We start from the raw sequence: 27598 nt of genomic DNA, 5'->3' as shown, positions 1-27598 counted from the left end.
GCACAACTAGCGATGGAATTACTGTGGTAAAACTCTGCCACGCATGCCCACGCACCGTTCTGGGCCTAGCCCAACAATGCATCACGCTTATGTGTGGCCCAGGCCCGGGGGCTCCTATCGGTGTAGAAAAGTAGGGCCCCTCTTTGTACCCCTTTACTTGTGCACGGGCAGTCAGAGCCGCACATGTGGCCATGCTTAGTGGGGCAGTGGAAGGAAGCAAAAGTACAAGACTACCGAAGCAGCGTTCAAGCCAGGGGCGGAAAAGGTAAAGCGACAAGATAGGATTCCCCCGGCAAGACTCTTGCCGGGGTGGCCTACGCAGCCTCGGCAAGAGCATTGCCGGGGCAACTTACCCAATGCCAGCAAGGCAACCACCCTTGAGCCTAAGAGTTCCAACACCATCGACAACATTGGAACCAAAGCTCGGGAGGGGGCCTGCATGGTGGCATGCAGATCTCCGTGAAGATCATAAACACGCAAGATCAGATGAGGACCAGAAGACGACGATCCTTGGCAAGATCCTTGTCGAGGAAATCCATGAGACCTCCGACAAGATCCTTGTCGGGGACGACCGTGATGTCACGGCAAGACCCTTGCCGGGACCCCGGCAAGACCCTTGCCGAGGACGTCAGTGGGGCCGCGGCCAGGCCCACATCTGCTGAGACTCCATCGCCATTCCCATGTAGCTACCAGCTCAACCAGCTAGGCGAGCACCTTCATGGTGACGTGCAGCCTCTAGACCGACTCAATAAGCACCTGCGTGGTGGCATGTAGATCTTTGAGAAGACTCTGCCACCGCACCAGCCCAACAGCCAGCCAACGTGGCACTGCAACACCTCATCAACTCGGACGCGTGTCAGAGCCAGGTGAGGCGCCGACAGCTGGGACGAGCTCCCTTGCCGTCCCCGATAAAGCAAGAAGGGCACGTCGGCAGCGCATTAATTGCATTTGTCCGACGGTGCCAGAGGATAGACTCAGCCACTCTACACCTTTCCACCTCCTGTGTGCCACTGTGGCGACCCCTTTTTTCTATAAAAGGAGGCCCGAGGCATAGGGGAGAGGGATTCAGATCTTCTGAACAAGCCACTGATCATAGCTAGTTCAAGAACTCAAGAATACTCAAATATACACCAGAGCAGGACTAGGGTATTACGCATCCTCGCGGCCCGAACCTGGGTAAACGACCTTTGTGCTGACTCCTAGACCCGCTCTTTCCACAACCTCACGCCCGCCGACCATAGTAGGGATTCCAGTGATCCCATACGCGCCAGGTAGGGGGCGCAGTTGTGAAAATCTGGTCTAGCAGCTAGTTTAGCAGTTCTTCACCGCCATGGCTCCAAACAAGAAGAAGACGACGGTGATCGGTTCATCCGGAGCCAGGCAGCGTGTACCAATGTGATCAAGTAGCGGGGCGGTCGTGGACGGAAGCCGAGGCGCGGCCCGCGAACACCCACATCGATCTGGCAGTCAAAGCCTGGCGAGCAGCATCGTTCATGCACAAGACGACGGGTCGCACGTCACCAAATCCAAAGACGGAACTGGGCCGCCCGCAGGCGGTGCGAGGCCCTCCAAGGATGGCGTCGTGTGCCACCTACCGGTGGCGCGGTGACCTCCAAGACACCTATGCCGGCGCCCACGACGTGCTCTTCCCAAGTTGTGCCCGATGAGGAGCATCACCACGCTGGTGACCCTGGGCGCTGCCGTGGGAAGAGTCCTGCGCATCATTCGCGGGACGAAGGAGGCCAGCATGCATGCCGAAGTGCTGGCGAAAAGGGCGTACAGGCACAAGGCCATGATAGATCTCCTTCTAACGTGGTTAGAAGTCGGATCGCATCACGGTCCATGCAGCTTTTGCCGTCGCCCACGCCAGCAGAAGCATTGGCGCGCGTGCAGCTGCTCCTCGACTTTCCTCCTGGTGTGGAAAAGCTCAACGAGTCGAGTGCCACCATCTGGAGCCTTGTCGGCATCGCTAACAAAGATGGGCCGCGACCAACGGGGCCCTTAGGCGGCCGCACCATCGAGCCACCGCATGCCAGTGGTGGAAGGGCCGGAGGTGATGCAGCCACGGTGCACTCTCGTCCCCCACGCCAGTTACCGTCAGTGTCGGTCCGTCGTAATGATGCTTGTGATAACACTTCCATAGCGTCGTTCGACCCACGGACCCACCGCGATCAGCTCTAAGTCCTTCGGGAGCGAGCCCTTGAATACGCTCGAACCACCATCGAATGCCGGCGTGAAGCGCCGCCACCAGTCAGATAGGCGGACAGGGCCCACCATGGACCACCTGGAACCGGGAGGCTATGGTGGCCTACCCTACGAGGTGGGTTGCCCAGCCTTTTCCCGTGAGCTGCGGCAGTTCCAGTGGGCCTCCCACCGCACGTTCAAGCCCGACATTGGCGAGAAGTACAATGGCAAGACTCACCCGTTAGAGTTCCTCAGCATCTACACCACCGCGATGCAAGCTGCTGGAGCCCGCGATGACAAGGTGCTTGCCAATTACTTCCCGTTGGCACTTAAGCACAATGTCATGTCATGGTTGATGCACTTGCCGACGGACTCCATTTCTTCTTGGTCGGATTTGTGTCATGAGTTCATTGGCGCCTTCACTGGGGGCCATCAAGCTCATGGCCAGGCAAGCGAATTGCATATCATCCCCCAGAAGGAAGGTGAAAACATGCGCAAGTACATACAGAGGTTCAGCCGGGTGCGGTACAACATCCTAGATGTTCATCCCGTCGCCGTGATCAGTGCATTCCATCAGAATGTGCGCAACCGCAAGATGCGTGAAGAGCTGGCGATGAACAAGGTCAAAGATGTAGCCGAACTTTATGTTCTGGCCGATAGGTGCGCTCGAGCTGAAGAGGGGAGGAAGTACCCCGGCGAGGAGCTAGTGCGGAAACCGACTCCACAGACAAAGACACTGCTGCCGCAATGAAGAAGGGTCGGTGCCGCAACAGAAAGCGTAAGGGCAAGGCCGTGCTTGCCGTCGAGGGATCCGACGACAATGGCACTGCCAAGAAGGCCAAGCCAAACAACCCAGGCAAGGAAATTGCCAGGTGCGCCGCTTGCCGGGACTTGGCGGTTGTCGACAAGCCAAGAAGCTCCGACAAGCAGTATTGCAAGATCCACCGCACCAAGGGCCACGACCTCGAGAACTGCCGACAAGTTGAGCTGCTTGCTGAGAAGCAAAAGGCTGAGTATGAGAGGCGGGACAAGGAGAAGGGCCAGGACGGTCCGAAGGATCTGGCAAGAAGCATGGCGGCCAAGGAGGCCACCGCGGCAAGGATAACCAGCAAGAGAGGCCCGCTCGGGGCCGCGACAAGAAGCAAGAAGACGATGATCATGAAGAGGACGACGAGTCCGGCAACCACGAGTTTCAAAAAGCTACGGAGGCCATGTGCGTCGATGGTGGCACCTCACTGCACACCCCTCACCGCCAGCTCAAGCAGTGGGCGCATGAGATCACAGTGGCAGAGCCATTCGATGCTTAGAAGCCTATGAAGTGGTCCAGCATGCCTATCATTTTTGACACTGAGGACCACCCTGATCGCACAACTGCGGTCGGGTGTCTGCCGTTGTTGGTTTCACAACGATACGCAACCTCAAGGTGACGAACATGCTAGTTGACGGTGGGGCTGGTCTGAACTTGATCTCGCCTGTTGTGATCAAAAGGCTGCAGATTCCTGATGGAGACCTCGAAGAGACGGGCACGTTTCAAGGGGTCAACCCAGGAAGGAGTCAGCCGAAGGGTAAGGTCACGCTACCCGTGACGTTTGGATGCAGGTTGAACTATAGGACGGAGAGGATTGTCTTTGATGTAGCAGAGATACCCTTGCCATACAACGGGATCCTCGTCCGCCCGGCACTAGCCAAGTTCATGGCGGCGTCGCACTATGCCTATAACACGCTAAAGATGCCTGGGCCGATAACCATCATCACCGTCCCCTCCGAGAAGAAGGATGCGCTGATCTGCGCTGACCAACTCTACCGGGAAGTAGTTGCGACGACTGCCATCAAGGCACTTGCTCCTGCCGCCGAAGCCCCGAGAGGGAAGAAGACCGGCAAGACCTCTCACACCCACTCCGGCAAGCGCACCTCTTCGGAGTGTTGTGCTCCCGTCGAGGACGTTCCAGAGAGCTCCACCTGCAAGAGCAAGAAATCAAGAGCTGCACCATGAGAGACCAAGAAGGTGTCCGTTAAGGAGGATGGAAATGGAGGGGCTTTCACCATAACCTCCACCCTCGATAGCAAATAGGAAGGCGTGCTCATCACTTTCCTGCGGGCGAATGTCGATGTGTTTGCATGGAAAGCATCCGACATCCCCGGCGTTCCCAGGGAGGTGATTGAGCACCATATTGATGTCTGTCCTCATGTGCGACCCGTCAAGCAGAAGGTCAGGAAGCAAGCTTTGGAAAGACATGAGTTCATCACAGAAGAGATCAGGAAGCTGTAAGCGGCAGGCTTAGTGCGAGGAGTACTCCATCCGACGTGGTTGTCCAATCCAGTGGTGGTGTGCAAGGCAAATGGGAAGTGGAGGCTGTGTATTGATTACACAAATATCAACAAGGCCATTCCAAAAGAACCTTTCCCGTTGCCATGCATTGACCATATTGTTGACTCCACGGCCGGGTGTGATTTTTTATCATTCCTTGACGCCTACTCAGGACACCACCAGATTTTCATGACGAGAGAAGATGAAGAGAAGACAACATTCATCACCCCATGTGGTATGTATTGCTTTGTACGGATGCCTTTTGGGTTGAAGAGCGCTGGCTCAGTGATTGCAAGAGCAGTCCAAATTGGTTTTGAGCCCCAGCTACATAGAAATATGGAAGCTTCTATGGATGACATAGTGGTCAAAACCAAGAACAAGGCAACACTTGTACAAGATTTGCAAGAGATGTTTGCAAATTTGCGCAAGATTAATCTCAAGCTGAACCCTGAGAAGTGTGTCTTCGGCATTCCGTCCGGCAAACTTCTCGGGTTCTTTGTGTCATAGCGTGGGATCGAGGAGAATCCAGACAAGATCAAGGCCATTGATCAGATTGAGGCGCCTAGGCGGATCTAGGATATGTGTCGGCTCACTGGCTGCGTTGCCGCCATGAGCAGATTCAACTCCAACTCTGCTGAGCGTGCCCTTCCCTTTTTTCAAAATCTTGAAAAAGGCGGGCCCAATGGAATGGACCCCAGAGGCCGAAGCAGCACTGTAGGATTTGAAGAAATACCTCTGCTCCACACCGATACTGGTTGCGCCTAAACCACAAGAGTCACCGCTGCTGTATCTAGCGGCAACGAATCAAGTGGTCAGCACCACGCTAGTGGCGCAGAGAGAGGTTGACAAAGGGGCAGTGGAAACGGCAGGACTGGCGGATGGCGAGCCAGAGCTCCCCCCGGCAAGGCGAGGCCCCTGGCAGGGTCTGACACGTCGGGGCAGGGCCTGCGCAACCAAATGAAGTGGTGTAGAAGGAGAAGATGATGCATCACCCGATTTACTTTGTTAGCTCCCTGTTGCAGGGGGCTAGGTCAAGGTAATCTGGTGTGTAGAAATTGCTCTTCGGCCTCCTTATGGCCTCGAGGAAGCTGCATCATTACTTCCAAGCGCACGAGATCACCATCGTCACCCGCCTCCCGTTGCAACGGATACTACATAACCCGGTAGCAACCGAGAGGATTGTGGAATGGGCCTCCGAGCTGTCAAGCTTTGGTTTTAAGTTTGAAAATACTTCAACGATCCAGAGCAGAGTCTTGGCAGAGTTCATTGCAGAGTGGACCTCGATGCCCGATGAAGAGATCCAGGAGACCACCCTTCCCGGCAAGGAAACAAGTTGCAACTGGGTTATGTACTTTGACAGGGCTTTCTCGCTGCAACATGCCGGTGCTGGTGTGCTACTCATCGCACCCACCGGAGAGCACCTCAAGTATGTAATACATATGCACTTTCCTAGGGAGATGTCCACGAACAACACTGTTGAATACGAGGGGTTGCTTGCCGGTCTCAGGATCGCGGCAGACCTCGGGATCAAGAAGCTCATTGTCAGGAGTGATTCACAGCTTGTCGTTAGGCAAGTCAACAAGGATTATCAAAGCCTGTTGATGGATGCCTACGTAGATGAGGTGAGGAAGCTCGAGCAGCGTTTTGACGGTATACAGGCGGAGCATGTTCCCCGAGTGGAGAACGACATTGCCGACTTCCTGTCAAAGTGCGCTTCCTTCAAACTACCTATGGAACCAGGTACTTTTGTGCTTCGTTTAACTCAACCATCCGTTGAGCCATCGACAAAGTAGAACAAGCAGAGGAAATCAGGCACCGGCAAGTACTTTCCCACCGAGCTCCCATGAGCCGCTGGCAAAGATGTTGCCGTGGACACTGAGCCTGCCATGGGGTAATCGACTCTGACAGGGCATCAAGCCCTGGCCGTAGAGACAACCACTCCCATGGCAGAGGAAATGCCTTTAGTCCTTGCCGTCGAGCCCCAGGCTCCGGCGTGGGCACAACATACCATTCGATTCCGCCAAACACGGGAGCTTCCTGAGGAGCAAGAAGAAGCAGAGAAAGTAGCCCGTCGGTCTGCCATGTATCAGTTCGTTGACAACATTCTGTACAGAAACAGACCAAACGGTGTGAAATTGAAGTGCATTCCCCGGGAGGAAGGACTGGGGCTGTTGGCAGAGATACATGGAGGCATATGTGGCTCCCAGATAGGGTCGAGGGCCCTTGCCGACAAGGTTTCTTCTGGCCCACTGCCCTCCAGGATGCAACGACACTAGTAACCAAGTGTGAAGCGTGTCAGTTCCATTCAAAGAAGCTTCATCAGCCAGGTCAAGCCCTTCAAGCACTCCCTCTCTCCTGGCCATTTTTGGTCTGGGTGCTCGACATGCTGGGCCCTGTCCCCCACGCTATCTGGGACTTTGAGTACTTGTACGTTGCAATCGACAAGCTCACAAAGTGGCAGGAGGTGGAAGCAGTGAGTAAGGTGACAGCACAGTCAACCGTCAAATTCTTCAAGGGGCTAGTCTGCCATTTTGATGTGCCAAACAGAGTCATCACCGACAACGGCACGCAGTTCACAAGCCGCACCTTCATGCAATACACCCAAGACCTCGGCAGCAAGTTATGTTTCTCTTTCGTGGCGCACCCACGGAGCAACGGCCAGGCGGAGAGGGCAAATTCTGAAGTACTGCGAGGCCTGAGGACAAAGAATTTTGACAGGCTGCACAAGAGAGGAAGGCGCTGGATTGATGAATTGCCATCAGTTCTTTGGTCGATCAGAACGACACCAAATCGAGCAACCGGCCAGACACCCGTTGCCCTGGTATATGGGGCAGAGGCACTTCTCCCCACGGAACTCACATATGGGTCACCTCGAGTGCTCGCTTATGACGAGCTTGAGCAAGAGCGATTGCGGCAAGATGATGCAACGCTCCTCGAGGAAGATCGTCCTCGGACGACTGTGAGAGCAGTGTGCTACCAGCAAGCCTTGCGCCGCTACCATAGCCGCAAGGTTCATGCCCGAAGCTTTGAGGAAGGTGACCTTGTTCTTTGGCGTGTTCGGTCGGCCAAGAAATTCCAACAACTTGACGCCGAAATGGGAAGGCCCTTATCGGGTAATACGAGTCACTAGGCTCGGTGCAGTCCGCCTGGAGACAGAAGATGTCATTCCAGTGAGCAACTCCTGGAACGTCGAACGTCTTCGCAAGTTTTACCCATAAGGTGCGGTTGCCGGCCCCCCCCGGCAGACCACCTTTTCTACAAGCCTTGCCGGCAAGGCATGTAACCCTCTTTACAAAGCCATGCGCAGACCCTGAGCATAAATAAATGAAGTGCTAGTGCCCTAAGTTATAGCATGCATGCTAGGTTGAGTCTCCCCCTCGGTTAGGGTTGATAGTGCTTAGCAGCGACTAACCCCTAGCATAGAGGTCAAGTGTGCATCTCTCAGTTCCTTTCCGTCCTCTTTGGTTGCAGGGTACATGGACATTTCTGCTGAGCTATTTGGAAGAAAGAGAACAAGACGGCGCTCCGGTCCCCGCAAGCCAAGGTTGCCGGGGGTTGCAGACACAAGGGTCCCACCATGGCAAGCCAAGGTTACCGGGGGGCTGCAAATTCAGATAAGTCCTTTATCCCCTGTTGTGGATTTCCGTATGGAATTGGGACGTATGAAACCTCGTTTTATACCTAGGCTACCGTGCTCCCCTTTTCCTGTACCCAAGAACTATTCCCTGGGTCGGAACTTGGTTGTAGTCGCGGTGACAAGGAAGCATAAGAAGGGCCTAACCCTACTTCGCCCTGCCCCCGCCAAGAGCGTGAGTATGGTCGAATGAAGTAAGGGAGAGATAAGGCCTGTTGCTGGGCGACAATGTTTTTATCTTAAAAATAACAAGGATTCATTCCTTGGCATGGGTTCCGCTCACGCACAAAGAACCCGGCAAGCACCCTTTTTTCATAAATACATCCCACACAGGTACATTTCATACGAAATGTAAACATGAGCAAGGGGATTACAAGGTTTAAACCTGACAAGTGCCCATAGGCTTAAAAACTAAAAAGAGATAAGATGCCCGTAATCCCTTTCTTGTCCTTCTCCCCAGGAAACGGAACAAGATGGAAGGAGGGCAAAAGGAGTGCCTAGGCAACGTACGAGCAGCATAAGGCACCAAGAGAACATCTTGGCGGCTGTCCGGAAGAGGGCTGGTGATGATGGTGCCGGGAGAATAGCCGAAAGATGAGGCAGCAGGCCGGCAATACGAGATGAAGGCATCGATGCCATCATACTCCGACTTGACGGACTGCCACCAGCCTTCTTTGTCTTCTCCAACCTTCCCACGCCAGCCGCCCAAGGAGGCGACCCCGAGAAGTTCAAGGAGATGGCCCGGCTCCCAGCAAATTTCTCTGCCAGGGGAAAGACCAGGTGCAGATGATGGTACTGCCGGCATCGCCCGAGGACGGTATGTCCGACGCCTAGTCGGACCCGTCCTCGTCGTCTTCCCCACCGGTGTCCTCCTCGTCACTATCGCTCGAGGAGGAGCTTTTGTCGTCGGTCGAGCTCTCCGCGCAGCACCCTAACCTGATTCCCGAGCGCCCAAAGACCTTGACGGAGAGCAAATCGCTCTCCACTAATTTGAAGTGGAGAACGTTCCCCTTCATCAAGCAGTGGGCCCGTGCGAAGGTTTTCCAACCCCGACAGAGGAGCATCACGTGAGGGACAGGGAACCTTGTGTTCACCCACATGTCGCCATTGCAACACCCCTTCATGTGAACCCTCAACCTCAATGGCTGGTCAATCTCCAGCACCCTCGCAAACGCCTCGGAAAGACGAAGGCGGCTGCATGGCGGCTCGTGCAACTGCAGGATAAACTCCAGCACCGTGTCCCCGACATGGCCACTCGATGAAGAAGGAGGAGCTGGTGGAAGAGATGACGACGAAGAAGGTGGCGACGCGGGTGTCCCCCTTCCGCGCCCACCTCGGCCTTGACCGCCTCGCCGACCGTGGCCCCGTTCGGCGCCTCCGCCTCGAGCGTGGCCATCACCTTGGGCGTCCGGTTCTTCCTTAACCACCGCGGCTCTCTGGCGAGAGGAAGATGAAGTGTGAATATTTCTCACGTTGGAGATGACGAAGCTACTTGTATCAGAAGCACAGAGCCACACAAGATAGGGCCCATTTACAATTGGACACGTACTATTGATCCTGAACTGACTCAAGCTGAAGCCTTGCATCAACAAAAGATAAACAAGGAACTTTGGAAAAAGAGAACACATGAAATGCAACAATATGTCTCTAGATGGGTGTACAATCATGGTGATTAAATATTTATTTTTATCCACATGGTCTTTATTATTTACTAGATTGTAATGTTTGATTGGTTTACTTGTCACTAGCTAATTTGTTTATATTGCATTTGCAGTAGTACCATTCAATGCTTGTCACAATGATGATTTCAAGTTAATATGTGAATCCATTGTGAGATTTGGCCCTAGATTTGAGCCGCCTTCTAAACATGACCTTCAAGAGACTTTGCTGAGTGATGAACATGCAAGAGTGAAGAGTTTGCTACAGGAACATGATGTTGAAAAGATGAAGAATGGCTGCTCCATTATGACTGGTGCTTGGTCTGATAGGAAGAGGAGAAGCATAATCAACTTGAGCACAAATTGTGCGGATGGTTCAACCTTTCTAAGGTCGAGTGAGATGGATGATGTATCACACACAAGTGAGGTCATCTTCGAACTAGTGGATGAAGCAATTGAGGAAGTCGGTCCTGAATTTGTGGTGCAAGTAGTGACTGATAATGCTTCTAATAACATAGGAGCAAAGAAGATGTTGGAGAAGAGGCCAAACATGTTTTGGAGCTCTTGTTCGACGCACACGATTAACTTAATGTTGCAAGGGATTGGTAATCTGCCAAGGTTTCTTAAGGTGCATGAAAAAACAAAATCATTCACTATCTTTGCCTATGGGCACACACGGACCTTGGACTACATGAGGAACTTCTCTTCAGGGAAAGAGATCATAAGGCCAAGGGTCACTAGGTTTGCTTCTTCTTATCTAACTTTGGAGAGCCTTCTAGGCAAAAAGGATCAGTTGAGGAAGATGGTGGTTGATGGTAGGTGGGATAGGCTGAGAGAAGTTAAATCAGAAAAGGGAAAGGTAGCAACTGCCATGACGATGAGCATGTCTTTTTCGAAAGATTTGAAGCTTTTGCTGAATGTCTTTGAGCCTTTGGTTAACGTTGTTTGTTTGGTTGATGGGGATGTTAAGCCATATATGGGTTTTGTGAATGGATAAATAGTTAAGGCAAAGAAATAGATCAAGGAAGTCTATGGCAATGTGGAGTCCCGTTAGAAAGATGTGATTGATATTGTTGAGAATACGATGAAAGATCGACTTGACTCCCCATTGCACTTGGCTACATACTTACTAAAGCCATATTATATGACAAGGGGTGGCCCGATCTTCTCAATGTGCGGATGATGTCGATGATGAACTTGCTGGATAACTTGTGATATGCGCTCGAACTCTTCGGCTGTTCCCCCACTGCCAATGCGACAGATCTTCAAACCTATGGATATTCGCAACACCGCACACTTTCGCACGTAGACGCCGACCATGAAGCGGTTCTGCAATCTCTCGATTCCCAATGGAATGACAGATAGCACTTGACTTTTAGTATAAAATACACCATATTGAAATGTATTTGGTGTAGATAAATATTCATGATCGATGCAAAGAGGAATATGAATACAGAGGAATGGTTAAAGCAATTCAGTCTAGTACGAGTTTAATCAAAACATGGTCTAACCCTAAAAGCCACGACTACAAGGGTATATAAAGAGCCTTGGACGTCAAACCTAGTGTTTGGGTCGAAATCAAGCATATCTCTAACTTTCCTAATTAAACAACTCTATCTGGAAAACTGGCAGAAACAACTGCCTTATTATTTTGAAGACCATGACTCGCTCACTACGAATCATGTGCTGCGAGTATACAGTTTGTAAAACACATGACTCAAGCTTTCCAAATTGTATTTACACGCCATATTTGGAGTACGGTCACAGATTCTTGATATATTTCAATTTTAGGCCTCCTGACAGTAATCCGAGTCTGATTCTGATTTTCCTTCCTTCTATGTTGTCCACCTGCCTCCCTCTCCTCCCTCGTGCAGTTGCTGATACTAGGCAACGGTAGGCCTTCTTCTTGGTGCAATTCGTCATCTTCGCGTGCCAAGCTTGTCTTCTCTTCAAATCTGATCATACAAACATCTAAAGACATAGGCAGTATAAAATTCTCATTAACACAAATGTCAGGCTCAACTAAGAGTGAATTTACCTATTGTTCTAGTAGTTTTGCACGTTCTCTTGTAATTTGTCCAATTCTAATTTCTTTGGACTTGCCATGTGCAACAACATCATCAATGAAAAATGATGGTAAAGACTAGGGATGTCCTCATCATCCTCCCCTCTTGAAAAGGCGCCAACACCGACGTGACAAGGTCGTCTCCATTATGTGGTGACAAATTAGCAACATTGAATGTATTACTCACGCCAAACTCTTCAGTCCGAAGATTAATTTTGTATGCATTATCATTAATCTTAGCAAGCACTTTATATGGCCCATCACCTCTTGGCTTCAACTTGGACTTTCACTATTAAGGAAATCTATCTTTGCGAAAGTGTACCCACACCATGTCACCCGGCTGAAACGGCACCTCCTTTCTCCTCTTATTAACACGATCAGCCGTGTACTTACCCTTCTTTTCAATTGCTTCTTTAGTCTTCTTGTGTATCTTCCTCACAAAATCAGCCCTCTTGGATGCTTCCATATTCGCTCTCTCTTGAATTGGAAGGTGCAGCAAATCAACTGGTGTAATGGTCTTAAAACCATAGACCACCTCAAATGGACAGAACTGAGTTGTGGAATGTACCGCCATGTTATATGCAAACTCCACATGCAGCAAACACTCCTCCCATACATGAAGGTTCTTCTTTATCATGGATTTCAACAACATGGAGAGCGTGCGATTTACCACCTCCGTCTGACCATCTGTTTGGGGATGACAAGTAGTGCTAAATAGTAACTTTGTCCCCAGCTTCCCCCAAAGTGTCTTCCAGAAATCTCATAAACTTCACGTCACCATTAGAAACAATCGTGTTTGTTACTCCATGTAAGCAAACGATGTCCTAGAAAAACATATTAGCAATGTGAGACACATCGTCGCTTTTGTGGCAGGCAATAAAATGTGCCGTCTTAGAAAAACGATCAACTACCACAAAAATTGTATCATGTCCTCTCCTGGTCCTAGGCAATCCTAACACAAAATCCATGCTTATGTCTTCCCATGGTGTAGTAGGAGCGGGGAAAGGAGTATACAAACCTTGAGGTTCAGCTTGGACTTCTCCTTATGACAAGTAATGCAACACTTCACAAATATGTCCACATCATGCCTCATGTTAGGCCAATAAAAATGATCAGCCAACATAAGCAAAGTCTTCTCACGTTCAAAGTGACCCATCAAACCGCCAGCATTTGACTCCTGTAATAATAGCAAACACACGTACGATTATGGAACACATAGTTTGTTAGCTCTAAACAAGTAGCCATAATGTATGTGATATTTGTCCCATGCTTTTACATCAGAACACAATTTATATGTTGCTGAAAAATCAGGATCAGTAGCATATACATCACACAAACTATCTAAACCAGGAACTTGAACATCTAATTGTTGTAACAACATGCTTTCCTAGAAAGAGCATCAACAACAACACTATCTTTCCCCTTTTTATATTTAATGATGTATGGGAAAGATTCAATAAATTCAACCCATTTAGCATGTCGTTTATTCAAATTGGATTGGCTTTCAAATATTTTAGAGCCTCATGATCAGAACATATGACAATTTCTTTTGGGCACAAACAATGTTGCCAAACCTCAAGCACATGAACTAGACCATACAATTCTTTATCATAAACATGATAGTTCAATTGTGCACCATTCAATTTTTCAGAAAATATGCAATCGGATAACCATCTTGCATCAACGCACCTCCAATACCAATTACACTAGCATCACATTCAATCTCAAATTGTTTAGTAAAATCAGGAAGTACAAGTAGAGGTGCAGCAATTGAATGATGTTTCAACTCATCAAATGCATTATCTTGGGTTGTGCCCCACACAAATTCAACACCCTTTTTAGTAAGCGTGTTTAAAGGTGCGCAAATGGTACTGAAATCTTTTACAAAACATCCATAGAAACCAGCAAGACCATGCAAGCTTCATACTTGACTAACATTCAGAGGATTAGGCCAATTTTTATAGCTTCACTTTTAGATTTATCTACCTCAACCCCATGCTTAGAAACAACATATCCTAAGAATATGACCTTATCTTTGCAAAATGTGCACTTATCAAGATTACCATTGTCGGTGTACAGAAGTAAGGGCACAACTTTGTACCCCTTTACCTGTGCACGGGCAGTCAGAGCCACGCCCGCGGCCACACTTAAGCGGGGCAGGGACAGAAAATCAAAGCCGCAGGACGATCAAAGCAACGCCAAGACGAAAAGAGCAGGAGGGTGAGGTGGACTCCCCCGGCAAGACAATTGCCGGGGCGGCCTTCGCTGCCACGGCAAGAACCTTGCCGGGGCGACTTGCCAACGCCAGTGGAGTACGCCACCCTCAATCCCAAGGTTCCTGACAACCACATTAGAACCAAGGCTTGGGAGGCACCCCCATGATGGCATGCAGATCTTTGTGAAAACAAGAAGCACTCCAAATCAGATGAGGATTAGAAGACGATGAACCTCGGTGGGATCCTTGCCGAGGAAATCCACAAGACCTCCGGCAAGATCCTTGCCAGGGACGACCGCAACGCCACGACAAGACCCTTGCCGGGGCCTCGGCAAGGCCCTTGCCGCGGACATCCGCTGGGCCACAGCCAGGCCCATGCCTGCCAAGTCTCCACCGCCGCTCCCATGTAGCTGCAAGCCTACCAGCTAGGCAGGCACATGCGTGTCGACGTGAGGCTTCCAAGCCAACTCAACGCATGCCTATGTGGTGGCATGCAACTCTTCATGAAAGCCCTACCACCGCGCCACCTCAGCAGCCAGCTAGCCTAAGGGGTGCATTAAATGTGTCGAAGCAGGGCGAGGCGGCGGTAAAGTGAGAGGGACACCTAAGGGGTGCATTAAATGTGTCTTGTCCCTTAATGGCGAGCGATAAGCTTAGCCACCGTACATCGATGCCACCTCCTATGTGCCACTATGGTGATCCCCTTGACTATAAAAGGACAAAGGCATCCAGGAGAAGGGGTTGGACCCTTGGACAAGTTACGCTCATTGTAGCTAGCTCAAGAACTCCAAGAACACAGATATACACACCAAAGTAGGACTAGGGTATTACACGTCCCCGCGGCCCGAACCTGGGTAAACGACCCGTGTGTTTGTGCTGACTACTGATCCCACTCCTCTCACAACCCCGCGCCCCGCAACCATAGTAGTGATTCTTGTGATACCATAGGTGTCGTTCCCACCGACATCTTTGGCGCGCCAGGTAGGGGGCGTAGTTGTGAGAATCCGGTTTAGCACCTAGTAGAACAGCTCTTCGTCGCCATGGCTCCGAAGAGGAAGATGACCACGGCGATCGGTTCATCCGGGACCTGACTGCCAGTACCGGTGAGTGAAGGAAATATGCCCTAGAGGCAATAATAAAGTTATTATTTATTTCCTCATATCATGATAAATGTTTATTATTCATGCTAGAATTGTATTAACCGGAAACATGATACATGTGTGAATACATAGACAAACATATAGTCACTAGTATGCCTCTACTTGACTAGCTCATTAATGAAAGATGGTTATGCTTCCTAACCATAGACATGTGTTGTCATTTGATTAATGGGATCACATCATTAGAAGAATGATGTGATTAACATGACCCATTCCGTTAGCCTAGCACTTGATCGTTTAGTATACTGCTATTGCTTTCTTCATGACTTATACATGTTCCTGTAACTATGAGAAATATGCAACTCCCGTTTACCGGAGGAACACTTTGGGTACTACCAAACGTCAGAATGTAACTGGGTGATTATAAAGGAGTACTATAGGTGTCTCCGAAGGTACATGTTGAGTTGGCGTATTTCGAGATTAGGTTTTGTCACTCCGATTGTCGGAGAGGTATCTCTGGGCCCTCTCGGTAATGCACATCATTATAAGCCTTGCAAGCAATGTGACCAAATGAGTTGGTTACGGGATGATGCATTACGGAACGAGTAAATAGACTTGCCGGTAACGAGATTGAACTAGGTATTGGATACCGATGATCAAATCTCGGGCAAGTAACATACCATTGACAAAGGGAACAACGTATGTTGTTATGCAGTTTGACCGATAAAGATCTTCATAGAATATGTAGGAACCAATATGGGCATCCAGGTCCCGCTATTGGTTGTTGACCGAGAATGGTTCTAGGTCATGTCTACATAGTTCTCGAACCCGTAGGGTCCGCACGCTTAACGTTACGATGACAATTTTATTATGAGTTTATAAGTTTTGATGTACTGAAGTTTGTTCGGAGTCCCGGATGTGATCATAGACATGACGAGGAGTCTCGAAATGGTCGAGACATAAAGATTGATATATTGGAAGCATATGTTTGGACATCGGAAAGGTTCCGGGTGAAATCGGGATTTTACCGGAACACAGGGGGGTTGCCGGAACCCTCCCGGGGGTTAATGGGCCTTAGTGGGCCATGAGGAAGAAGAGGAGGGCCGGCCAGGGCAGGCCGCGCGCCCCCTCCCCCCTAGTCCGAATAGGACAAGGAAGGGGGGGGGGCGGCGCCCCCCTCTCCTCTTTCCCCTCCCCCCTTTCCTTCTCCACCAAGGCAAGAGGGGGGAGTCCTACTCCCGGTGGGAGTAGGACTCCTCCAGGCGCACCCCAAGGGGGCCGGCCGCACCTCCCCCTCCCTCCTTTATATACGGGGGCAGGGGGGCACTCCATAACACACAAGTTGATCTACGGATCGCTCCTTAGCCGTGTGCGGTGCCCCCCTCCACCATATTCCACCTCGGTCATATCGTCGCGGAGTTTAGGCGAAGGCCTGCGCCGGTAGAGCATCATCATCGTCACCACGCCGTCGTGCTGACGGAACTCATCCCCGAAGCTTTGCTCGATCAGAGCCCGGGGATCGTCATCGAGCTGAACGTGTGCTGAACTCGGAGATGCCGTACGTTCGGTGCTTGGATCGGTCGGATCGTGAAGACGTACGACTACATCAACCGCGTTGTCATAACTCTTCCTCTTACGGTCTACGACGGTACGTGGACGGACACTCTCCCCTCTCATTGCTATGCCATCACCTTGATCTTGCATGTACGTAGGAATTTTTTTGAAATTACTATGTTCCCCAACAGTGGCATCCGAGCCTAGTTTTATGCGTTGATGTTATATGAACGAGTAGAACACAAGTGAGTTGTGGGCGATATAAGTCATACTGCTTACCAGCATGTCATACTTTGGTTCAGCGGCATTGTGAGATGAAGCGGCCAGGACCGACATTACGCGTACGCTGACGCGAGACTGGTTTCACCGCTACGAGCACTCGTTGCTTAAAGGTGACCGGCGGGTGTCTGTCTCTCTCACTTTAGTTGAACCGAGTGTGGCTATGCCCGGTCCTTGCGAAGGTTAAAATAGCACCAACTTGACAAACTATCATTGTGGTTTTGATGCGTAGGTAAGAACGGTTCTTGCTAAGCCCGTAGCAGCCACGTAAAAATTGCAACAACAAAGTAGAGGACGTCTAACTTGTTTTTGCAGGGCATGTTGTGATGTGATATGGTCAAGACGTGATGCTATATTTTATTGTATGAGATGATCATGTTTTGTAACCGAAGTTATCGGCAACTAGCAGGAGCCATATGGTTGTCGCTTTATTGTATGAAATGCAAACGCCCTGTAATTGCTTTACTTTATCACTAAGTGGTAGCGATAGTCATAGAAGCAATAGATGGCGTAACGACAACGATGCTACGATGGAGATCAAGGTGTCGCGCCGGTGACGATGGTGATCACGACGGTGCTTCGAAGATGGAGATCACAAGCACAAGATGATGATGGCCATATCATATCACTTATATTGATTGCATGTGATATTTATCCTTTATGCATCTTATCTTGCTTTGATTGATGGTAGCATTTTAGGACGATCTCTCACTTAATAATCAAGAAGTGTTCTCCCTGAGTATGCACCGTTGCGAAAGTTCTTCGTGTTGAGACACCACGTGATGATCGGGTGTGATAGGCTCTACGTTCAAATACAACGGGTGCAAAACAGTTGCACACGCGGAATACTCAGGTCATACTTGAGGAGCCTAGCATATACAGATATGGCCTCGGAACACGGAGACCGAAAGGTTGAACGTGAATCATATAGTAGATATGATGAACATAGTGATGTTCACCATTGAAACTACTCCATCTCACATGATGATCGGACATGGTTTAGTTGATTTGGATCATGTGATCACTTAGATGACTAGAGAGATGTCTGTCTAAGTGGGAGTTCTTTAGTAATATGATTAATTGAACTTAAATTTATCATGAACTTAGTACCTGATAGTATTTTGCTTGTCTATGTTTGTTTGTAGATAGATGGCTCGTGTTGTTGTTCCGTTAAATTTTAATGCGTTCCTTGGGAAAGCAAAGTTGAAAGATGATGGTAGCAATTTCACGGGCTGGGTCCGTAACCTGAGGATTATCCTCATTGCTGCACAGAACAGTTACGTCCTGGAAGCACCGCTGGGTGCCAGGCCTGCTGCTGATGCAACTGACGACGTTAAGAACGTCTGGCAGAGCAAAGCTGATGACTACTCGATAGTTCAGTGTGCCATGCTTTACGGCTTAGAACCGGGTCTTCAACGACGTTTTGAACGTCATGGAGCATATGAGATGTTTCAGGAATTGAAGTTAATATTTCAAGCAAATGCCCGGATTGAGAGATATGAAGTCTCCAATAAGTTCTATAGCTGCAAGATGGAGGAGAATAGTTCTGTCAGTGAACACATACTCAAAATGTCTGGGTATAATAATCACTTGATTCAACTGGGAGTTAATCTTCCTGATGATAGTGTCATTGACAGAATTCTTCAATCACTGCCACCAAGCTACAAGAGCTTCGTGATGAACTATAATATGCAAGGGATGAACAAGACTATTCCTGAGCTCTTCGCGATGCTAAAAGCCGCGGAGGTAGAAATCAAGAAGGAGCATCAAGTGTTGATGGTTAACAAGACCACCAGTTTCAAGAAAAAGGGCAAAGGGAAGAAGAAGGGAAACTTCAAAAAGAACAGCAAGCAAGTTGCTGCTCAAGAGAAGAAACCCAAGTCTGGACCTAAGCCTGAAACTGAGTGCTTCTACTGCAAGCAGACTGGACACTGGAAGCGGAACTGCCCCAAGTATTTGGCGGATAAGAAGGATGGCAAAGTGAACAAAGGTATATGTGATATACATGTTATTGATGTGTACCTTACTAATGCTCGCAGTAGCACCTGGGTATTTGATACTGGTTCTGTTGCTAATATTTGCAACTCGAAACAGGGACTACGAATTAAGCGAAGATTGGCTAAGGACGAGGTGACGATGCGCGTGGGAAATGGTTCCAAAGTCGATGTGATCGCGGTCGGCACACTACCTCTACATCTACCATCGGGATTAGTTTTAGACCTAAATAATTGTTATTTGGTGCCAGCGTTGAGCATGAACATTATATCTGGATCTTGTTTGATGCGAGACGGTTATTCATTTAAATCAGAGAATAATGGTTGTTCTATTTATATGAGTAATATCTTTTATGGTCATGCACCCTTGAAGAGTGGTCTATTTTTATTGTATCTCGATAGTAGTAATACACATATTCATAGTGTTGAAACCAAAAGATGCAGCATTGATAACAATAGTGCAACTTATTTGTGGCACTGCCGTTTAGGTCATATCGATGTAAAGCGCATGAAGAAACTCCATACTGATGGGCTTTTGGAATCACTTGATTATGAATCACTTGGTACTTGCGAACCGTGCCTCATGGGCAAGATGACTAAAACGCCGTTCTCCGGAACTATGGAGCGAGCAACTGATTTGTTGGAGATCATATATACTGATGTTTGTGGTCCAATGAATGTTGAGGCTCGCGGCGGGTATCGTTATTTTCTCACCTTCACAGATGATTTGAGCAGATATGGGTATATCTACTTAATGAAACACAAGTCTGAAACATTTGAAAAGTTCAAAGAATTTCAGAGTGAAGTGGAAAATCATCATAACAAGAAAATAAAGTTTCTACGATCTGATCGTGGAGGAGAATATTTGAGTTACGAGTTTGGTCTACACTTGAAACAATGCGGAATAGTTTCACAACTCACGCCACCCGGAACACCACAACGAAATGGTGTGTCCGAACGTCGTAATCGTACTTTACTAGATATGGTGTGATCTATGATGTCTCTTACTGATTTAGCGCTATCGTTTTGGGGTTATGCTTTAGTGACGGCCGCATTCACGTTAAATAGGTCACCATCAAAATCCGTTGAGACAACACCTTATGAACTATGGTTTGGCAAGAAACCAAAGTTGTCGTTTCTTAAAGTTTGGGGCTGCGATGCTTATGTGAAGAAACTTCAACCAGATAAGCTCGAACCCAAATCGGAGAAATGTGTCTTCATAGGATACCCAAAAGAGACTATTGGGTACACCTTCTATCACAGATCTGAGGGCAAGATTTTCGTTGCTAAAATCGGATCCTTTCTAGAGAAGGAGTTTCTCTCGAAAGAAGTGAGTGGGAGGAAAGTAGAACTTGATGAGATAACTATATCTACTCCCTTGTTGGAAAGTAGTTCATCACAAGAACCGGTTCCTATGACAACTACACCAACTAGTGAGGAAGCTGATGATATTGATCATGAAACTTCAGATCAAGTTTCTACTGAACCTCGTAGGTCTACCAGAGTAAGATCCGCACCAGAGTGGTACGGTAATCCTATTCTGGAAGTCATGTTACTTGACCATGATGAACCTACGAACTATGAGGAAGCGATGATGAGCCCAGATTTCGCAAAATGGCTAGAGGCCATGAAATCTGAGATGGGATCCATGTACGAAAACAAAGTATGGACTTTGGCTGACTTGCCCGATGATCGGCAAGCCATTGAGAATAAATGGATCTTTAAGAAGAAGACTGACGCTGATGGTAATATAACTGTCTATAAAGCTCAACTTGTTGAGAAAGGTTTTTGACAAGTTCAAGGGGTTGACTACGATGAAACTTTCTCACCCGTAGCGATGCTTAAGTCTGTCCGAATCATGTTAGCTACTACTGCATTTCATGATTATGAAATTTGGCAAATGGATGTCAAAACTGCATTCTTGAATGGATTTTTGGAAGAAGAGTTGTATATGATGCAACCAGAAGGTTTTGTTGATCCAAAAGGTGCTAACAAAGTGTGCAAGCTCCAGTGATCCATTTATGGACTGGTGCAAGCATCTCGGAGTTGGAATAAACGTTTTGATAGTGTGATCAAAGCATATGGTTTTATACAGACTTTTGGAGGAGCCTGTATTTACAAGAAAGTGAGTGGGAGCTCTGTAGCATTTCTGATTTTATATGTAGATGACATATTATTAATTGGAAATGATATAGAATTTCTGGATAGCATAAAGGGATACTTGAATAAAAGTTTTTCAATGAAAGACCTCGGTGAAGCTGCTTACATATTGGGCATCAAGATCTATAGAGATAGATCAAGACGCTTAATAGGACTTTCACAAAGCACATACCTTGACAAAATTTTGAAAAAGTTCAAAATGGATCAGGCAAAGAAAGGTTTCTTGCCTATGCTACAAGGGTGTGATGTTGAGTCAAACTCAATGCCCGACCACAGCAGAAGATAGAGAGAAAGTGAAAGATGTTCCCTATGCTTCAGCCATAGGCTCTATCATGTATGCAATGTTGTGTACCAGACCTGACGTATGCTTAGCAATAAGCTTGGCAGGAAGGTACCAAACTAATCCAGGAGTGGAGCACTGGACAGCGGTCAAGAACATCCTGAAATACCTGAAAAGGACTAAGGATATGTTTCTCCTATATGGAGGTGACAAAGAGCTAGTCGTAAATGGTTACGTTGATGCAAGCTTTGACACTGATCCGGACGATTCTAAATCGCAAACCGGATACGTGTTTTTATTAAACGGTGGAGCTGTAAGTTGGTGCAGTTCTAAACAAAGCGTCATGGTGGGATATACATGTGAAGCGGAGTACATAGCTGCTTCTGAAGCAGCAAATGAAGGAGTCTGGATGAAGGAGTTCATTACCGATCTAGGTGTCATACCTAGTGCATCGAGACCAATGAAGATCTTCTGTGACAATACTGGTGCAATTGCTCTGGCAAAGGACTCCAGATTTCACAAGAGGACCAAGCACATCAAGAGACGCTTCAATTCCATTCGGGACCAAGTCCAAGTGGGAGACATAGAGATTTGCAAAATACATACGGATCTGAATGTTGTAGACCCGTTGACTAAGCCTCTCTCACGAGCAAAACATGATCAACACCAAGACTCCATGGGTGTTATAATCATTACTATGTTATCTAGATTATTGACTCTAGTGCAAGTGGGAGACTGAAGGAAATATGCCCTGGAGGCAATAATAAAGTTATTATTTATTTCCTCATATCATGATAAATGTTTATTATTCATGCTAGAATTGTATTAACCGGAAACATGATACATGTGTGAATACATTGACAAACATATAGTCACTAGTATGCCTCTACTTGACTAGCTCATTAATCAAAGATGGTTATGTTTCCTAACCATAGACATGTGTTGTCATTTGATTAATGGGATCACATCATTAGAAGAATGATGTGATTGACATGAGCCATTCCGTTAGCCTAGCACTTGATCGTTTAGTATACTGCTATTGCTTTCTTCATGACTTATACATGTTCCTGTAACTATGAGAAATATGCAACTCCCGTTTACCGGAGGAACACTTTGGGTACTACCAAACATCACAACATAACTGGGTGATTATAAAGGAGTACTACAGGTGTCTTCGAAGGTACATGTTGAGTTGGCGTATTTCGAGATTAGGTTTTGTCACTCCGATTGTCGGAGAGGTATCTCTGGGCCCTCTCGGTAATGCACATCATTATAAGCCTTGCAAGCATTGTGACCAAATGATTTGGTTACGGGATGATGCATTACGGAACGAGTAAAGAGACTTGCCGGTAACGAGATTGAACTAGGTATTGGATACCGACGATCAAATCTCGGGCAAGTAACATACCGATGACAAAGGGAACAACGTATGTTGTTATGCGGTTTGACCGATAAAGATCTTCGTAGAATATGTAGGAACCAATATGGGCATCTAGGTCCCGCTATTGGTTATTGACCGAGAATGGTTCTAGGTCATGTCTACATAGTTCTCGAACCCGTAGGGTCCGCACGCTTAACGTTACGATGATAGTTTTATTATGAGTTTATAAGTTTTGATGTACCGAAGTTTGTTCGGAGTCCCGGATGTGATCACGGACATGACGAGGAGTCTCGAAATGGTCGAGACATAAAGATTGATATATTGGAAGCCTATGTTTGGATATCGGAAAGGTTCCGGGTGAAATCGGGATTTATCGGAACACCGGGGGGTTACCGGAACCCTCCCGGGGGTTAATGGGCCTTAGTGGGCCATGAGGAAGAAGAGGAGGGCCGGCCAGGGCAGGCCGCGCGCCCCCTCCACCCTAGTCCGAATAGGACAAGGAAGGGGGGCGGCGCCCCCCTCTCCTCTTTCCCCTCCCCCCTTTCCTTCTCCACCAAGGCAAGAGGGGGGAGTCCTACTCCCGGTGGGAGTAGGACTCCTCCAGGCGCACCCCAAGGGGGCCGGCCGCACCTCCCCCTCCCTCCTTTATATACGGGGGCAGGGGGGCACCCCATAACACACAAGTTGATCTACGGATCGTTCCTTAGCCGTGTGCGGTGCCCCCCTCCACCATATTCCACCTCGGTCATATCGTCGCGGAGTTTAGGCGAAGCCCTGCACCGGTAGAGCATCATCATCGTCACCACGCCGTCGTGCGGACGGAACTCATCCCCGAAGCTTTGTTGGATCGGAGCCCGGGGATTGTCATCGAGCTGAACGTGTGCTGAACTCGGAGGTGCCGTACGTTCGGTGCTTGGATCGGTCGGATCGTGAAGACGTACGACTACATCAACCGCGTTGTCATAACGCTTCCGCTTACGGTCTACGAGGGTACATGGACGGACACTCTCCCCTCTCGTTGCTATGCCATCACCATGATCTTGCATGTACGTAGGATATTTTTTGAAATTACTACGTTCCCCAATAGTGAGGACCAGTAGTGGGCCAATCGCGGAAAGGACCCGTGGCGCGGCCCGCGAACACCCACATCACCCTGAGAGCCCGGGCCGGCGAGCGTCGTCGTTCATGTGCCAGGCAACGAGTCGCACGCCACAAACTCCAGAGACAGAGTTGGCCCCCCCGCAGGCGGCGCGGGGCCCTCCAAGGGCATCACCGTGCCACCCGACAGCGGCGCTACCGCCTTCAAGACATCAACACCGGCGCCCATGGCGTGTTCTTCCCAAGTTGTGCATGATGAGCAGCGCCACCCCGCTGGTGACCCTGGGCGCCGCCCTCGGAAGAGTCGCATGCATCCTTCATGAGACGAGGAAGGTTAGCATGCACGCCAAGGTCCTGACGAAAATGGCAGACAGCCACAGGGCCGTGATAGAGCTCCTTCTAACATAGTTAGAAGTCGAAGCGCGTCACGGTCCATGCAGCTCTCGCCGCCACCCACACCAGCAGAAGCTCTGGCACGCCCGCAGCTGCTCCTCGACTTTCCTCCTGCTGCGGAGAGGCTCGACGAATGGAGAGCCACTGTCTGGAGCCTCGTCGGCATCGCCAACAAAGATGAGCCGTGACCAGCGGGGCCCGTAGGCCGTCGCTCCGTCGAGCCACCGCATGCCAGCGGTGGACGGGCTGGGGGTGATGCAGCCATGGTGCATTCTCCTCCTCCACGCCAGCCAGCGCGGGTGTTGATCTGTCACGATGACGCTCATGATGATATCTCCATAGCGTCATCTGATCCGCGGACCCACCGCGACCAGCGTCAAGTTTTTCGAGAGCGAGCCCTTGAAGATGCTTGAACCACCATTAAGCGCCGGCATGATGCGCGCCACCAGTCAGCCGGCGGGCAGGGCCCACTATGGACCACCCAGCACCGGGAGGCTACAGTGGCCTACCCTACGAGGTGGGTTGTCCGGCCTTCACCCGTGAGCTGTGGTAGTTCAAGTGGCCCTCCCACCGCACGTTCAAGCCCAACGTTGGCGAGAAGTACAATGGCAAGACTCACCCGCAGAGTTCCTCAGCATCTACCCATCGCGATGCAAGCTGTTGGGGCCCGCGACGATAAGGTGCTTGCCAATTACTTCCCATTAGCGCTCAAGCCCAATGTTATGTCATGGTTGATGCACTTGCCGGTGGATTCCATTTCTTCTTGGTCGGATCCGTGTCATGAGTTTGTTGGCGCCTTTACTGGAGGCCATCAAGCTCATGGCTAGGCGAGCGATTTGCACATCATCCCCTAGAAGGAAGGAGAAAACCTGTGCGAGTACATCCAAAGGTTCAGCCAAGTGTAGTATAACATCCCAGACATTCATCATGCCGCCGTGATCAGCGCATTCCATCAGAATGTGCGTAACAGCAAGATGCGTCAGGAGTTGGCGATGAACAAAGTCAGGGATGTGACCGAACTTTATGTTCTGGCCGATAGGTGCGCTCGGGCGGAAGAGGGGAGGAAGTACCCCGGCGAGGACGCCGGTGCGGAAACCGACTCCACGGGCGACGATGCTGCTGCCCCTACGAAGAAGGGCCGCCTCCGTAACAGGAAGCGCAAGGGCAAGAGTGTACTTGGTGTTGAGGGGTCCGACGACACCGGCACCACTAGGAAGACCAAGGCGAGCGACCCCAACAAGGAAGTTGTCGGGTGTGCCGCTTGCCGGGCCTTGGCGGCTGCCGACAAGCCGGGGGCTCCGACTAGCAATATTGCAAGATCCACCGCACCAAAGGCCACGACCTCCAGAACTGCCGACAAGTTGAGCTGCTCGCTGAGAAGCAGAAAGCTGAGTATGAAAGGCGAGACAAGGAGAAGGGCCAGGACGGTGCCGAAGGATCCGGCAAGAAGCTTGTCGGCCTAGGAGGCTGCCGTGGCAAGGATAACAAGCAAGAGAAGCCCGCCCGGGGCCGCGACAAGGAGCGGGAAGACGATGATCATGACGAGGACGACGAGTCTAGCGACCACGAGTTTTAGAAAGCTACAGAGGCCATGTGCGTCAACGGTGGCGCCTCGCTGCACACATCTCACCGCCAACTCAAGCAGTGGGCGCATGAGATCACAGTGGTGGAGCCATCACTCGACGCCTGGAAGCCACTGAAGTGGTCCAGCATGCCTATCATCTTCGACACCGAGGACCACCCCGATCGCACTACTGCAGTCGGGTGTTTGCCATTGTTGGTCTCACCAATGATTCACAACCTCAAGGTGACAAAGATGCTAGTTGACGGTGGGGCCGGTCTGAACTTGATCTCGCCTGTTGTAATCAAAAGGCTGTAGATCCCTGATGGAGACCTCAAGGAGACGGGCACGTTTCAAGGGGTCAATCCGGGGAGGAGCCAGCCGAAGGGAAAGGTCACGCTGCCCGTGACATATGGAGGTGAGTTGAACTACAGGACGGAGAGGATTGTCTTCGATGTAGTCGGGATCCCCTTTCCCTACAACGGGATCCTCGGCCGCCCGGCGCTGGCCAAGTCCATGGCGGCTTCCCATTACGCCTACAACACGCTGAAGATGCCCGGGCCGATGAACATCATCACCGCCCCCTCCAACAAGAAAGATGCGCTGATTTGCGCTAACCAACTCTACCGGGAAGCAGTTGCAGCAGCTGCTGCCAAGGCACCTGCTCCCGCCGTTGAAGCCCCGGGAGGGAAGAAGACCGGCGAGACCTCTCGCACCCACTCTGGCAAGCACACCTCTTCGGGGTGTTGTGCTCACATTGAGGACATGCTAGAGAGCTCCACCGGCAAGAGCAAGAAGCCCAGAGCTCCTCCACCAGAGACCAAGAGGGTGTCCGTCAGAGTGGACGGCATGGGAGGGGCTTTCACCATAAGCTCCACCCTCGACAACAAATAGGAAGGCGAGCTCATCACTTTCCTGCGGGCGAACATCGATGTGTTTGCATGGCAAGCATCCGACATTCCCAGTGTTCCCAGGGAAGTGATTGAGCACCATCTTGCTGTCTGTCCTCATGCGCGGCCCGTCAAGCAGAAGGTCAGGAAGCAAGCTCTGGAGAGGCTGGGGTTCATCACGAAAGAGATCAGGAAGCTAGAGGCGGCAGGCTTGGTAAGAGGGGTACTCCATCCGACGTGGTTGGCCAATCCGGTGGTGGTACACAAGGCAAACTGGAAGTGGAGGCTGTGTATTGATTACACACATATCAATAAGGCTTGTCCGAAAGATCCTTTCCCGTTGCCGCGCATTGACAAGACTATTGACTCCACGGCCGGTGCGACCTGTTATCATTCCTTGACGCCTACTCAGGCTACCACCAGATCTTTATGACAAGAGAAGATGAGGAGAAGACAACATTCATCACCCCATGTGGTGTGTATTGCTTTTTACGGATGCCTTTCGGGTTGAAGAGTGCTGGCTCGACCTTTGCAAGAGTAGTCCAAATTGGTTTCGAGCCCTAGCTACATAGAAATATCGAAGCTTATATGGATGACATAGTGGTCAAAACCAAGGACAAGGCAACACTTGTGCAAGATTTGGAAGAGACGTTTACAAATTTGCGCAAGATCAACCTCAAGTTAAACCCTGAGAAGTGTGTCTTCGGTGTCCCGTCCGGCAAGCTTCTCGGGTTCTTTGTGTCGCAACATGGGATTGAGGCGAACCCAGACAAGATCAAGGCTATCGAGCAGATTGAGGCACCTAAGCGGATCAAGGATGTGCGCCGCCATGAGCAGATTCATC

The sequence above is a fragment of the Triticum dicoccoides genome, chromosome 4B (genome assembly GCF_002162155.2).
Source record: "Triticum dicoccoides isolate Atlit2015 ecotype Zavitan chromosome 4B, WEW_v2.0, whole genome shotgun sequence".
Lineage (NCBI taxonomy): Eukaryota > Viridiplantae > Streptophyta > Magnoliopsida > Poales > Poaceae > Triticum > Triticum dicoccoides.
Note: the sequence above shows the minus strand (reverse complement) of the source record.